Genomic DNA, 14,097 nt, shown 5'->3' with positions numbered 1-14,097 from the left:
CCCCTAAAATGATGCAATAAGTAAAATTCACATTTAAGGGTTGTCTGCTTGACATTAGGCTCTGATGGCACTAATGATAGACGTGTGAAGTCACAAGCACCGGCTGGAGCTCCCTACCATTCAAGCAGCGTCAGGCACTGTGCAGTCACAGAAACACACTCAGTTATTCGGCTGTCTTGGGGCCTGGGTTCAGCTCTTCATCCTGGTGAGACGTGGCAGAGTGAGCCTATCAAAAGCACCACAGTCTGAGGAAGGACATGAAAAGCAACAAACATTTGTAAGAGGAAACAGGATGGTGAGATAAAGCCCAGGCATTTGCTATCAGCTAGCATCGATGTGTAGCAGCACCCACACCACGAACAAGATTCTCACAAAAAAGATGCAACAAAATAAGTTACAGGTGCTACCCCACACTGAAAGCTTTGTGCCATTTCAATTGTCATCTGAGTCAGGTTTCAATCAGGTACTGCCCAAGTCAGCTTAAAGATAAGGCAATGTGAAAGAGTGCTAATGATCCTGCATAATAACGGAACTGAGCACAGCGAGGGAAGCAAGTGGCTGTGTAGAGGGCTGGGTTTCCCAAGCCCTGCCCCAGGTATTCCCTGAGGCGTGTAAAAGATGACGCTTCTCACACACAACGCCTGTCTGATGCACGCCCAGGTACCCACTCAGATATTTCAGTTATTTGTTAATTATGCACGCCTCACCTAGGAAAACAGCTGTACAACTCTAAATGTTTATACGATTAAAAGAGGAGAGAAAAGCATATTTAAGTTGCCTGGGGTGCTGTACAGTTTAAAAATATTAATTAGAACTATGATCTTCATTTGCCCATAAGCTCTTGAGTGCAATTTTAAACACACATCTCAGTTATACAAATTCTTTTAAACGTGTCTACAATAAAACCACTCCACAGAGCTACTCTCATGGCACTGTATCTTGTTTAAAATTAATCCACTCAGCAGAAAGCTTTGGCCAGGGAAAGAAAGAAAGAGATCAAATTAAAAATCGGGAAAGGAAACACCAGATAAGAAAGAAAAGGCAGCAATGGATGAGAAAACAGCAGGCCTGGCTGAAACTATTTCAGGGCTGGTGGTGACAGCTACTTTCTGGAGAGTCTACGGGAAGCAGATCGTGTTGGCTGCAGAAAGCACATTAAAGTCAAAGCACAGGCTCCAGTTTCCTTTCGCTGATTCTTATTTGATAGTGGAAAAACTCTGGCAGAGTGGTGAAATGGAGGGCTAAGGGCTTTAATGCCTGAAAGCACCAGGGTTCACCAAAGGACATCTCTCAGCACACTGAGATATTGCTTTAGACCTTTTTATTTCAACAATATAAAGTGTGGCTACAGTAATATCTCAGGGGTTCAGGTGATCCTTATCCTCAGTGAGCTGTAGACTTGGGCCTTATCTCAGCAACCCTTTGATGGAATTATAATAATTGTAATTCACATTTGTCTATCACTCTGGATCTTAATGGATGCCTAATGGATGACTGGCCTGAGGATCAATAATATCACGTCTTGTCTACTTGGGATGAGAGAACTGAATGTTAAAATAAATACGTCCACTATGCTAAAGATGCAGAAATAATAAGCGGATCGATGCAAACAAAGTTTATCGGGAGGTGAGAAGGCCCCGCACGCAGCACAGAGAGGACCTGGCTGTTCTGCCCATTCAGGCTGGTTTACAAGCACATGTGTTGTGCACTTTTTAAGTAGCATAATAAATCACACAGTGTTTTCTACAACTAAATTCTTCCTAATCTAACCAGACAATTCTTAAACCTTTAATGGGCCTATGATTGTAAAATCATTTCTGTCTGGGTTTTTGAGCAGTAATCTTCAAATTACGGGTTTGAAACAGCAATAATGGAATGTGTCATAAAAGAGTTTTTCCTCAGTAAGTCTATTATTGTAATAAAATAATGTATCTAGTCACCTCTACATTCCACATTAACCCTTTTTATGATAATTATGAGTAAAGTGCATCTCTCATTTCCATTAAATAGTATCTTTGCATATCACTTAAACAGAAGACTTATATAGGGCTGAAAGCAAAGCAATGTGCATGTTCTTTTTTTAACCATGCCAATAACTTGTTAAGATAAAATCCAGTCAGTTTAAGATTTATCCTTATACTTGGCCTTCACATAAGACTAACTTAAAATTTAAGTCCTAGTTTTCAGTCATAACATTTTGTCTTCACAGAAATATATTAGAAAAGTATATATGAAATTACATATCCATATGCTCCTGTATCTATTGGTTACAGTGGGATTCATGATCTCACTACAACATCCACACACCTTTAAAATATAATCAGTAGAACCCATTCTAGGTGTTCCACTGCAGGATGATTCGCAGATTATTTTAAAATCATTTTAAAAGTGTTGTAAGTTAAACCATAGCTGGAGCTGTTTCAAGACTTCATATCCAGTGTCAGAACATGTGGCTGTAGGAAACTCATTAGAAGAAGTTACACATTACACATGCTACTGCATTTGACAGAATTGGATCACACAAAGTCTTGATTATAACACCAACAAAATAGTTCTGATAAAATTTTACTGAGTGCATTCAACAGATATTACAAATTATTTGTAAAACATATGCAGTGAAGATGAAGACATCATAAAATAATTAGCAATGTTGACTAAGATTATGGATTTCATTGATATTAGTACTAAAAATGTTAAAATAATCTGGAACCTTAACTTGTCCATGAGTAATCTCTGTCTCAGTCTGCCAACATCCAGTTTTATTACATTTTCCATGTCAGTTCCCTCTGCATCTGATTTTTGTAGCTCATGTTTGTGCTTGTTTCTTTGCATTAATTTGGTTGAGATTTCTTTAAAGTAAAACCTCAATTTTACCTGTTCCAAAAGTTCTTTCTAAGCGTTTCTCTCTCTTCCTCCATAAATCAGTTTAAAATAAAAGGTAGCATGTATAGAGATGTGTAGATAAACAAGCCTGAAATCCCATCTATTTTCATCACCTCTGTTCTTTTTTGAAATCTGGCATTGAAGAAAAATTGGTTAGAAAACATTAGGTGTAGTAACATATGCTATTTGTCTCAAGCTCGCTTAGTTTACAGTTAGCTTTATTTTTTACAAGAGTTCATACTGCACCACCACAAAACACTATCGGGCTGGATTTAACAGGGTTTACATTTAGTGACAAATGCACTTTCCCTGAAAGGGAAGAAAATCCTCAAGGGTACTTTGCTGCACTGACCTTAACACTACTCCTGTCTTGATCTATCATAGATGGTTACTAAACTTCAGAGTGAGCTATTTTCCTTACTCTTCCTTAGAAATTTGTTATGCATATATTCTATGAAGAGCTGAAGAAATCCATTGTAATTCACATTCATTTTATTAAATGTGACAGGAACAAATATAGGCAACTTGGTATTACAGTAAAGCGAATCCAGGTATTTTTTTGATGGAGAACTACTATAGCATGATCACCAATGTGTAGGCATTTTTCCAAAGAAAGTGCAAAGCTGTGATATTCCTCCACGATACTCTGAACGTTTAATAAAAGTTCGTATTTGTATCAAGCAGACCAGATTATGAGTAGCAATTACATTAGGGTAATTGCTTGAAAAATAAAATCATTCTCTCTTGAAAGGTTCGTCTTTGTAACTATTATCAAGGCAGCATTAATTGCCTTTTTTTTTTTTTTTTTTTTAATAGTTATAACTTAACTCTCTTAACAAAACTGAGCGGTCTACATAACCTGCTCCATTAAGTAAATTAGGTCTCGTTTTTATTTAACGGTGTTATTGACAGAGTTTTTAATCTTGCAGGACAATTACAGAAGAGAATCAGAATATCCTCATTTTTTAATCCTTACAGAAATAATTTGAGGAAGTTAATCAGGATTTCTTATCAAATTTATAAAGTGCAGTTTAACAATTAAGTTCCTTTGGACAACAAGTCATTCTGAACAATTAAAACAGGAAAAAACAAACAGGCCAAGAGCAGAAGATCTGTTTAATTTCTCTCTCCTTCTTGCCTTTAAATATTTTCAGCATGATTCAGTTTTAAAAGTGTAATCTCGTAGCACTGTTTTATGCCAGCAATTCTATCAATTGTTCCGCGAGGTTCTCGACTGTCACCTGCCAACAGACGTGGCTGTGCCTGCAGCGCGCTCCTGAGTCCTAGCTCCTGGTGTCCTTCGAGCTGCTTCCCAGTCCCATGATGCTGCCCAGCCGCTCTGCAGCTTACACAGGCAGGATCAGTTCCTCCAATTTTATTTCACTCGTGACTCCACAGTTAAAGGCTATTTTGACACCACACCACACCTCCTACCTCTCCCGGCAGCTTTATCATTTACTATGTATGGACTGATTTAAGCTGTAGTGATGCTAGTTTTCAGTATCCATGTAGTGGAAAAACACTGCATGCCACTGATCCACTAAGATGGCTAAACTGATTCCTTTTTTTGCCTGTTACTTCATATCTACTGATGAGCAGAGTTTGGACAATTTAATTTAGGTTATGATAAATCCTTTTATGCTTTGCTTGTGTTAGAGACTTACTCTCTCTACCAGAGCTGGAGTCATTAAAGGATTTACTATTCTTCTTGACATTAAATATCTATAGATATGTGGTAAATCAAGGCTGAAATAACTCAGAAGTGTTTCTTCTGTTTGTAAATGATAAAAGAGCAATGCCAAATTATGTCTGAATCACATTTCAGATGTATGAATGTTTTCAGATTCCTCTTCACATACAGAAATTCAGGGAAATGATGGTCTCAGTAGGACCTGAAGTTGTGTTTATTTACTTATTTCCTACCAAAGAAAATGTCACCGTCACAAACTATCAGTACATTCCTAGCCAAACATGCAGTAGCTGCATCAGTTACTACAAACTTATTTTAGCATTTAAGTGGGAGATCAAACAACTTGGAATTAGAAACACGAAAACCCCTCTAAGTCACAGGATGAACAAAGTGAATGTGCACTAAAATCAACTCCTTGTGAAAGAACAAATATTTTCTTTGCTCTGTACACATATTGTTATCAGAGCAAATGAAAGTAGCCACATGAAGTGGCTCAGCAGTGCTTCCAGCCCCCAATATCATTTAATTTTTAAAAAATAACAACAGAAATTTTGAAAAGGTGTTGCATGCAGTGAGGCATCTATAAAATCTTTAATTAGGACTGAACAGACACCTTTCAAATAAGTTCAGTGACTGACACTTGTACTGGGTGGGGAAGTGCTGAACACAACTACAACATGGATGGAGAGGCTGCAGAGTAGCTTCCCCGTACTGTTCCCACTGCTGGCCTTGAAACTGATCTGTGGTGTAACATTACCCATAGGCTGGGAATACCAATAATTTTTAGAGCTGTCTTCCATCCCCTCTTATGACTAAGAAACTTATGCAAAGATTCTAGACTGATATAAGTCAACCGGACTGTGTGCTTCAGCAAGCTGACAGCTGAGGAGCGGTGCAGCAAGGAGCTCGGAGCCGGTGCTCTGCCAGCGCCACCCGCAAGTGCCAGGATAAATCACAGCAACACCCACGAGTGCGACTCTGGCTTGGACTCTGAGCACTGCATCAACTTCACTGTAAAGTGAATAAAATGGTCATCTATACTATCCAGTATGCTTACTACAGACTGCCATTTTACTTACATCCATCTCCTGGTTCAGCAGGAAAAGTACAACAGAGGCTGAGGATAATCACGCTCCTCATGCCTTACTGACAACTAAGTAAGTTTGCAGATTTTTTACTACTCCTCATTGTGTTACTGACGCCTTAAAATTAACTGTTGTGGCTACTCGTTTTCATTAAAATTTGGCCCAAACCCTTCCTTTAGATGCTAAACTCAGTCCTAGAGAACATAGCTTATGTCCCAGTTTACCTGGGGATTGTCCCTAACACTGGTTTATGGTTTCTTTGCCTTGATTTGTCAACTACAGTTACATTTTCTGAAATTCCAGTGGCATGTTTCTAAGTGTCAAGTTCTATTAGGCCCATGCTGCACGAAGTGTTGTATTTCTCATTCATTGCAATACTCTACTGTTTTAAGAGTCTTACTGATTTTACACTACAAGCATGTCCTTGGAATCATCTAAGATCATTACTAACAAATTTCTTCTGCATTTTTTGTATAAGTTCTCAATACATATTCATAACACAGTGATTTGGGGTTCATAAAAGAGCAAATTACATCTTATTTCCCAAATGATTGCAAAGCTCTTCTTAACATGCACAGATAAATAACACAGCGAAAATTTGGAACCATGCATGAGTGAGGCTGTTCCACAGAAAGAATGAAAAAGGATGTAAAGGAATGCATGAACTTGCCTAGAAAATTCTCTCTATTTTTTGCAGGGATAATACAGCCAGATTCATAGTACATATAATGTATTAACAAGGACATAAGGATCACAATGTACTGGCTCATCAAAACAATAGTCTGTTAGCTAATTTCACTAAAAGTAAAAGCCATTTTAAAGCACCAAGAGAGAAATACCAACACATGCTTAGATGTGAATGTTCAATCATTATGCAGACTGTGTGCCAATACTTGTAACGGAAGGGATGCAGGACATGTTGAGTCCATAGCTACTAAGTCATGAGGTATGTTTCCATGATAGAAAAAGCTCTGGCATCTTTGCTGTGTCACACTGAATGAACGAACACTTCTCTCTGGCACATTAGTGATTCAACCAACTGTTAACAGCAGCAGTGGTAAGTATTTATAGTGTAAGCACTCAGTGTCCCAAACAAAAACTGGAAGCACATTGTCAGGTATGGTGGGCTGGTAGCTACAGATAGGAAATCATGTCTGCCCTGAAGGTGCAATGATTTCATCTCTGTTCCTTGTTGCATAGGCTGGTTTTTAATATTAGTGTACAAAATCTCAAAAATATAAAAGCTGAAGTGTGCAAGCGAACTCTACAATGATTAATATAAAAATGGGTAACATTATGACAAATCAACATGCTAATTCAGACCACAGTCCTGAAAGAACTGAAGAAAACAAAAAACAAAGGATAAGGATAAACCATGGAACAAAACTAAATGTCAGAGATTTGCAGAAGAATCAAAGCTGCTTCACCCTTCAGAGAAGCTTATAACCATGAAAAGTCAGATTTTCTTTTGCATAAAGGGAACCAAGTAATCCAATATAGCCTTTAACTATGACTCATTACACACAGCAGAGCTACAGATGCCAGTTGTACATTCTGACCAAAGCATGTAAATAAAGAGACTGTGGTAAATGAGCTGAAGAATGTGAAGGAAAAATCATTGCAACAATTGTGTAATAACCACACCATAAGAAAGCAGCTGAATGAACAAGATAGCAGCCCTGCAAATTCATATGCACAGTCTATAAATGTGCTTGTAGGAAAAAAAAAAAAAAAAAAAAAGAAAGAGTACCTAGTGATACAGAGATCAAAACTCTTTTAAGAGAGCACAGGTACTTGTTTTCACAAAACTTTTAAGCGTTCATATGACTCAAATCCTTCATATGACTCGAGACTTGGACTATATATCTGTATATATTGCCATAACACAACATCATACGTAAATATGATGCCAAAAAGAGGAGGTAAAATATTTGTCAAAACATGAAAAACAAAGTCAAGAGAAATGCAAGAAAAATTCTTGCCCTCATACTTTCCTTTTTCTGAAGGTAGAGTCAACCCAGATCCTCTTTCATATGCATCAACTCCATACACAGGATCAATGGTACGCCTCTGAGCTGACATTTGTTTATTTATCCTTGAGGGCAACAGTAGCATGGCTGCGCACTGCTGCCCAGAGATGTCATCCCTTCCCAGAATATTTATGAGGCTGTCAAAACATTCCAGTTATTCCCTTAATTGAGTGGGAGATGAAGGTGCCAGATAGAGAAGCCAACCAAATGAAGGAAAAGTAGAACAACAAAAAAAGGAAAAAAAAAAAAAGAAAAAAAAGAAAAATTTACAGTAGATCAATTTACAAAAATATCCACCAGTACCTAGAATAGTGAGCAGATGAATGAGAATCTTACAAAATGTTGCCTACTTAGAATTATGCACAGGTAATTTTGCCTTTCCTAAATATATAATTCCTGTACAGAGTTATCAGTCTGGGAAATCTCAAAAGTAAACAGATGTTCCAAAGGAAAAGAGAAGGAAAAAAATAAAAGGAAATGCAAAAAGCAACAATAACACTGAAACAATTTATATATAAGGTTTCTCTATATTTATACTTTACATGCTTATGAATTCTCTTAAACAGAAAGCAGTCAAGCTGGTAGATGGAACCAGAAGAGTCACAAATGCTAAATTAAAAGTAGCTAACAGAAACATACTTTGATCTTAGTACAGATTTCAGAGTTCAGGGTAATGTAATATACATACCACAGAAATTCCCATGATACCCAGCTTGGCATATGCATTTATAGCTATCAGTGTTCAAACATCCTTTGTTATAGCCCTTTTTTCCCATGGCAACACATTCTTTGGTTTGCCAGTGTCTGGGGTGGTACTGTGAAGATTAAACCAGTTTTAAAACTTATTTGACTAAAAGAATAAATACTTATTTATACTTACATTTGTATTTATTTTGTTGGAATCATTTGTAGACAGGTTGCAGTGATTTTTCAGTTACTAACTCAACCAACCAGTTGCTTTGGGTGTTCACTGTATACTAGCTTTTATGAATTTATCATCATCCAGAGATCATCTTGGAACAAATGAACAACAGTATTTTATGCTTCCATGCCTATGTTGTTGAGTTCTTAAAATATAGAAGCTTATATGTAATTTTCATGCAAGTTAGGAAAACCTATGCATTTTAAACTATTATTGTTACAGTAACTTGACAATTTTCAATAGTGAAAGCAATTACAATAATCGTTAATTTATCTTACTTATTCAATACTCTTCTGCTCTAGATATTAAAAAAACAGTACTAGTTATGTCCATAAAAATGGCATTGTACTAGGCTTAAAGAAACAGTTATCCAAAGAGATAATATTTAATGCCATTGTTTCATTAGGCAATATGACCTGGATCCACTTCCACAGCCAAAGGTGTAACAATCGCAAATTCAATTCTTCTCGTTCCACTTACTGCAGAGAACTTTGATACTGTGTGATTAGCTCATTTGTTCTCAATCCTGCTGTCACTGGACATTGTGGCAGAGCAGTGCCCATTGATTGTACCGATACGGAGGTATGAATCACAGAGGTTTCCTATTTCTCAAAAGTGAGGCACACTAGCAAAAATATTTAACTGTCAAGCAATTTTAAATATTTCATCCCATGTCTATAGATTTGCTGAAAGTACAGTAATCCCAGCTGGACATGATTACAATTACTCACTGCAGCCACATTTAGCTCAGCACAATTCTAGCTGTATTTGTGGGCAATTTACTTGATGCATTCCAGTACAGAAGGGCTCCTTAGGTTTTCTGCAAAGCTCTGTAATGTCCAGAGCTCAGGTGACAAAAAGGTAATGCAAAAAACATTAGCAAGACACAAATCCTGATGTGCAAGCATTCACAATTTTAATGCTGCTGCAAAGTAATTTAATTTCAGAAATATTTGTATTTACTGAATAAAGTATACTCTTTTCCTACAGAGGATTTTCACTCCAGAGATCATTAATGAACGTTCTTGCTGAAGTTCTTCACAGGGAAGAACAGATACAGAGCAAAGACCCGGATGAATTTCAGATTGTACAGTACCAGCTGGGGGCTCTGCAGCCAAATTAGCTCTGATCAGTGTCAGGCAGGCCTAAAGCCAGTGGTGCCAAGACAGCCCTAAATCTATTTTTAAGCTCTCCTGAGGGTCCCATGTTCAGAGTTGCTCAAATACAGAAACCAGCAGCAGCTGCATAATCAATTTATGTGAAATCATTTGGAAATTAGAGTCAGAGATTCACCAAGCTGGTATCAAAAGAAATTTCTAAGTCCTTCTCTTATTTGCCATCATATTAAACTGAATTTGGACCACTGCATCTAGCTATATTGTGAGTCTCACTAGCACCTTTACAAGAGATGTGCCAACTCAGAGCAGTTCTTGGCTCTAATCATTCCAAATTTGTCTTTACAGTCACTAATTCATTAATTCTCCTCTAATCTACCAGGTTATATTTCCACAGACCACAGTCAGACAGACTGCCAGAAGAAATGGCAATTGACCTCATGGATAACAGTATTAAAGGAGCACATCTATCCTTGCCATCTTAAAAAAAAAAAAAATTAAAAAAAAAAAAAAAAAACAGATTTTGGCCATGGCAACCAAGGGAATATACTCCTTTTGAGCTAGTGTTCTGAGTTGACTATTCCCCAAATGGTTTTCCTGTGTAGTCAAAAAATTGCATGACAGAGACCTGTGTACCTTTTCAGCTGCTTAGAGCCTTTGACTTCCTGAATTTCTATCAGTTTACACCTCAAGTTTTTTTCTTCTTGAGTATCTTTGAAGTATTATCAAGAAGTACTTACTTCTTGAGTATTCTTCTTCCATTCGATATGCAAACATTGCACACTGTAGTTTCACCTAATGCATTTGCTAGAAATATCTTGGCTAAATTTTCTCAGCCTAAAGAAAAGGATGTCATGTGATAATGGTAGCTGTACAGTCTGCACAATCCCAGCCTTCATCACACGTGTGCAGTTATTGTGATTAAGGACACACGATTCTTACACTTTAAAGGACATTCTATTAAGAAAGTAAAAAGAAAACTTCAGATAACAGTATACAAAAACCGAGTCTCGGTAGCTTTAAAGTTAAGGAAATAATAGTATGCTGCTCGACTAAGATAACGTGTATCTGTTATGTAAAGATAACCCAAATGACCATGAGAAGCACCACATAAAAGAGCATAACCCATATCAGAGGAGAAAAAATGATCATTTGTGTGATTAATTCTGTTCTGCATAAAAATGACATGCAAATTTAAATGTTAATTAAGGAAAAAAAGCACAACAAAAAGCGTAGTACTGAAAACAACAGCCACTTAGGGCTGGCCAAACAGAACTGACTTACCATGTTATTTGACAATTTCTATGTTACTGACAATAAATATTTATTCTAACAGAAAAGCACTATATAGAGTCATATAATTTGTCAAAAATAAGCACCAAAAGTTAACTGAACAGCTTCTATGAGACTTTATTTCCCAAATATTAATCAATAATTAGAGAAACTATTATTATGTCTGGACAATGGTATTTTAGTATATTCATTCAGAGAGAAACACCACATGAAATTATAGGTACAAACGGTCATATTTGCTATTGGCACAATTTCAACCATTACATTTTGCTACTACAGGAGAAAAATAGAGAACAATATTTTTACGAATATCGTATAGATATTAAAAGGAACATTTGTTTAAAAAATCATCCAGAAATGATACCTAATCGACATTTATGTCATTAAAAAAAAATGTATTCCAGTTAAGGATCTTAAAAACACTTCTGTTCAAATATTATCAAGAGATTTTTAGAAAGCTCTGTACTCAATAGTTTCCATTGACTACAATGAGAGCTCAGCACACACTTTGGCAGGAATCCTGTGAGGGCTAATTGTGTTTAGTCATATGTAAGTAAAGAATAATCACAAATACTACAGCAAATAAAGACAGACCTCGTTGTTTTGATGCCACTGCACAGTTAATAACAGGAAAAACTCTACCCACACAGCCTGGGTTGATTCATCTTTTCCTCCCTTCATTATGAATCAGATTCTTTATTATTTTTTTATTGAATGAAAACCTGACTACAGCACAGTCAGTGGGAGTTTTGCCATTGACGTCAGTGAGGTCAATTCTTGATTACCTCACCAACTAATATTAAAAATATCCTTTTATATTTAAACCTTAATCACAGCTCAAGTACAGTTGCTTGAAGGAAAGAAAAGACCTGTTGCAACAAGGAATCAAAGATGCTTCCCTGTTTCATATGCCTCAGGCATTACCTTTCAAATGACTTAAACCAGGGGTAAGATGTTGGCTCTTCTGTTGTTGCTGAATGCATTATGACTTCCACACTAGCCTTTCCAATGCTGTGAAACAGAAGTTCCCACAACCCCATTAGTAATACGTGTGAGCCCATGAAATGTTATGTCTCCAGGATAAGAAAGGCCATGTCTTAGAACAGGACTCACACAGATAAACCACAGCAAAGCCAGAGCAAAGCACTCACCTGCAGTGATTGCATTGCAGGTTTCACTGGTCTGTCCACAACATTTGCAACCTCATCTTCTTAATCATAATGATGCACAGAGACTGAGAAAGAACACAGGCATTAGCAAATACCCTATAATAAATTTCAACTTATTTGACTGAAAGACTCTGTGCCCTAAAAGGAGCGTTACATACAGGAGGTGTTAGCACTGTGGATTTTAGTTCATAGTTGTTAACAACACTTGCCCTTTGCTCCAGGTAATTCTTTTTAAGCTACTCCTCAAAGTGAACAACAAGGCTACATACATGTAATAGATTTAGACACTTTTTTACAGGCATGCAAAAAGCGTCCATCTTCAAAGCCCATATTCTTAATCACACTTTGGACATGGGTATCCAGTGAGGTGAGTACTGGTTTGAAACCTATGCAACCTATTCCTATGCAAAACGAGATATAAAAACTACCTTTTTTAATCCATGTTAGGTTATATCCCTTTGGAACAGAAATAGAAGGTTAAGCTGAAAATAAACTGAATTGCAATGGTTTCACAATCTAATAAAACAAATGTAAATTGCCAAAATAGCAATGTGCATTTAAAACATGAGAAGGAAGAGGCCAGGTTCCATGACAAATAAACCTTTCAATCATGGGCCAATTATAACTGATGAAATACCATTTTTCAGAACAGCCACATATGGCCAAAACTGCTTTATTCATCTCCTTGGTCCTACAGATCCCCAAGTTTTGTTGCTATAGATTGCAGCCTTTTGAATGAAAAAATTCCACTTTGCAGCAGTTGAGCACACCATTTAGATTTTTCTAGCTAACCCATCTCCCTGCTTGGAGAATCTTGATTTTCACTCTGAAGCACAATCAAGCTTTCAAAAATTTAAATATATTTTCTATTCATGTGTACATAATTACAAGCTGAATTACTGGAGAATGGAGCAACAGCACAGGTCCTCACTGGCAAGAATATAAATTGCTCAGTGCCTGCCTCTTACTTCTCTGCTACTGCCCTCTGTTGTGTTTTCTGACATTTAAGCAATACTCTGTGGAATATCTACCTGTAAAGTTCCAGGCCAGTTTTACCTCCACAAAGGTCTAAACTGTGAATATCACTGGCAGAACGAATACATGTGAGGAGCTGATCTGCAAAGTGGTGGGGGCAAGACACTCTCTTCTCAGTAAGACACTTCAATGTAATTACTTACTTTGTAAGAATAGGCAAAGGAAATCTTAGAGCAATCCTACAAGTAGCACATATCGTTTCTGCAAATTACTTACAAACTAAGAAAACATCCATCCCAACATTTCTACACAGAAGCAAAGCAGTATTAGCAGAGAATGTCTTTGTTTTCTAATACACAGACTACAGTATCCCGAACGGTTTCCCCCGACCCCAAAGTTCAGAGATGATGTATTACACTCTGGCAAATCCTTTCATGACAGAAGCATCACATCACATTATAGAGGCATGACACAGCAACAGGACATGCCTGTCAAAGCACGACACATTACAAAACAGTATGTCAGGGAATAGGAGAGGGCAGTCTTGCAAACTGAGGTTAACAGGCGATGTGGCTTCACTCAGTGTTTTCATCAAACATTTTCATCCAAATCTTTGTGAATAATGTGCAGGCAGCAATGCCAGCCCTTGCCAACGAATTGGAAAATATCTTCCCCTAAGCCTATAGTCACTGCTACAATAAACAGCCACTAAACATTTGACTGCCTCTAATATTTCCCTTCTTTAGGCAACTGTCCCTGTGATGAAGATGTCTCCAATATGCACATCTGCCTGCAGGAGTCCCTTCACTTCTTCCTTCCCACAAATACGGAGAAATGAAAAATTAAATTTGATCACATCTGTATGTGAGAGTTCAAGACCCCGAGCTGGAAATCACCAAAGGCTGGTAGAGTATTCTGGCAAAATATCACTGTAT

The 14,097-nt window shown here is 37.2% G+C and overlaps 1 protein-coding gene across 1 annotated transcript in view; it reads right to left on the bottom strand.

Moving 5' to 3' along the window:
• The window catches only part of WDR88 (WD repeat domain 88), a 41,004-nt gene that overhangs the window by 6,304 nt on the left and 20,603 nt on the right, over positions 1-14,097 (bottom strand). The window contains exons 13-17 of the mRNA XM_032195786.1: positions 12,170-12,252; positions 8,569-8,701; positions 7,649-7,849; positions 2,875-3,015; positions 118-245 (exon numbers count right to left, since the gene is read on the bottom strand). The gene's annotated coding sequence lies outside the window, so the exon portion shown is untranslated. The remainder of the gene's footprint in view (positions 1-117; positions 246-2,874; positions 3,016-7,648; positions 7,850-8,568; positions 8,702-12,169; positions 12,253-14,097) is intronic.

The sequence above is a fragment of the Aythya fuligula genome, chromosome 12 (assembly GCF_009819795.1).
Source record: "Aythya fuligula isolate bAytFul2 chromosome 12, bAytFul2.pri, whole genome shotgun sequence".
NCBI lineage: Eukaryota > Metazoa > Chordata > Aves > Anseriformes > Anatidae > Aythya > Aythya fuligula.
The sequence above is the reverse complement of the archived record's forward strand: the minus strand, read 5'-3'. Positions and strand labels throughout refer to the sequence as shown.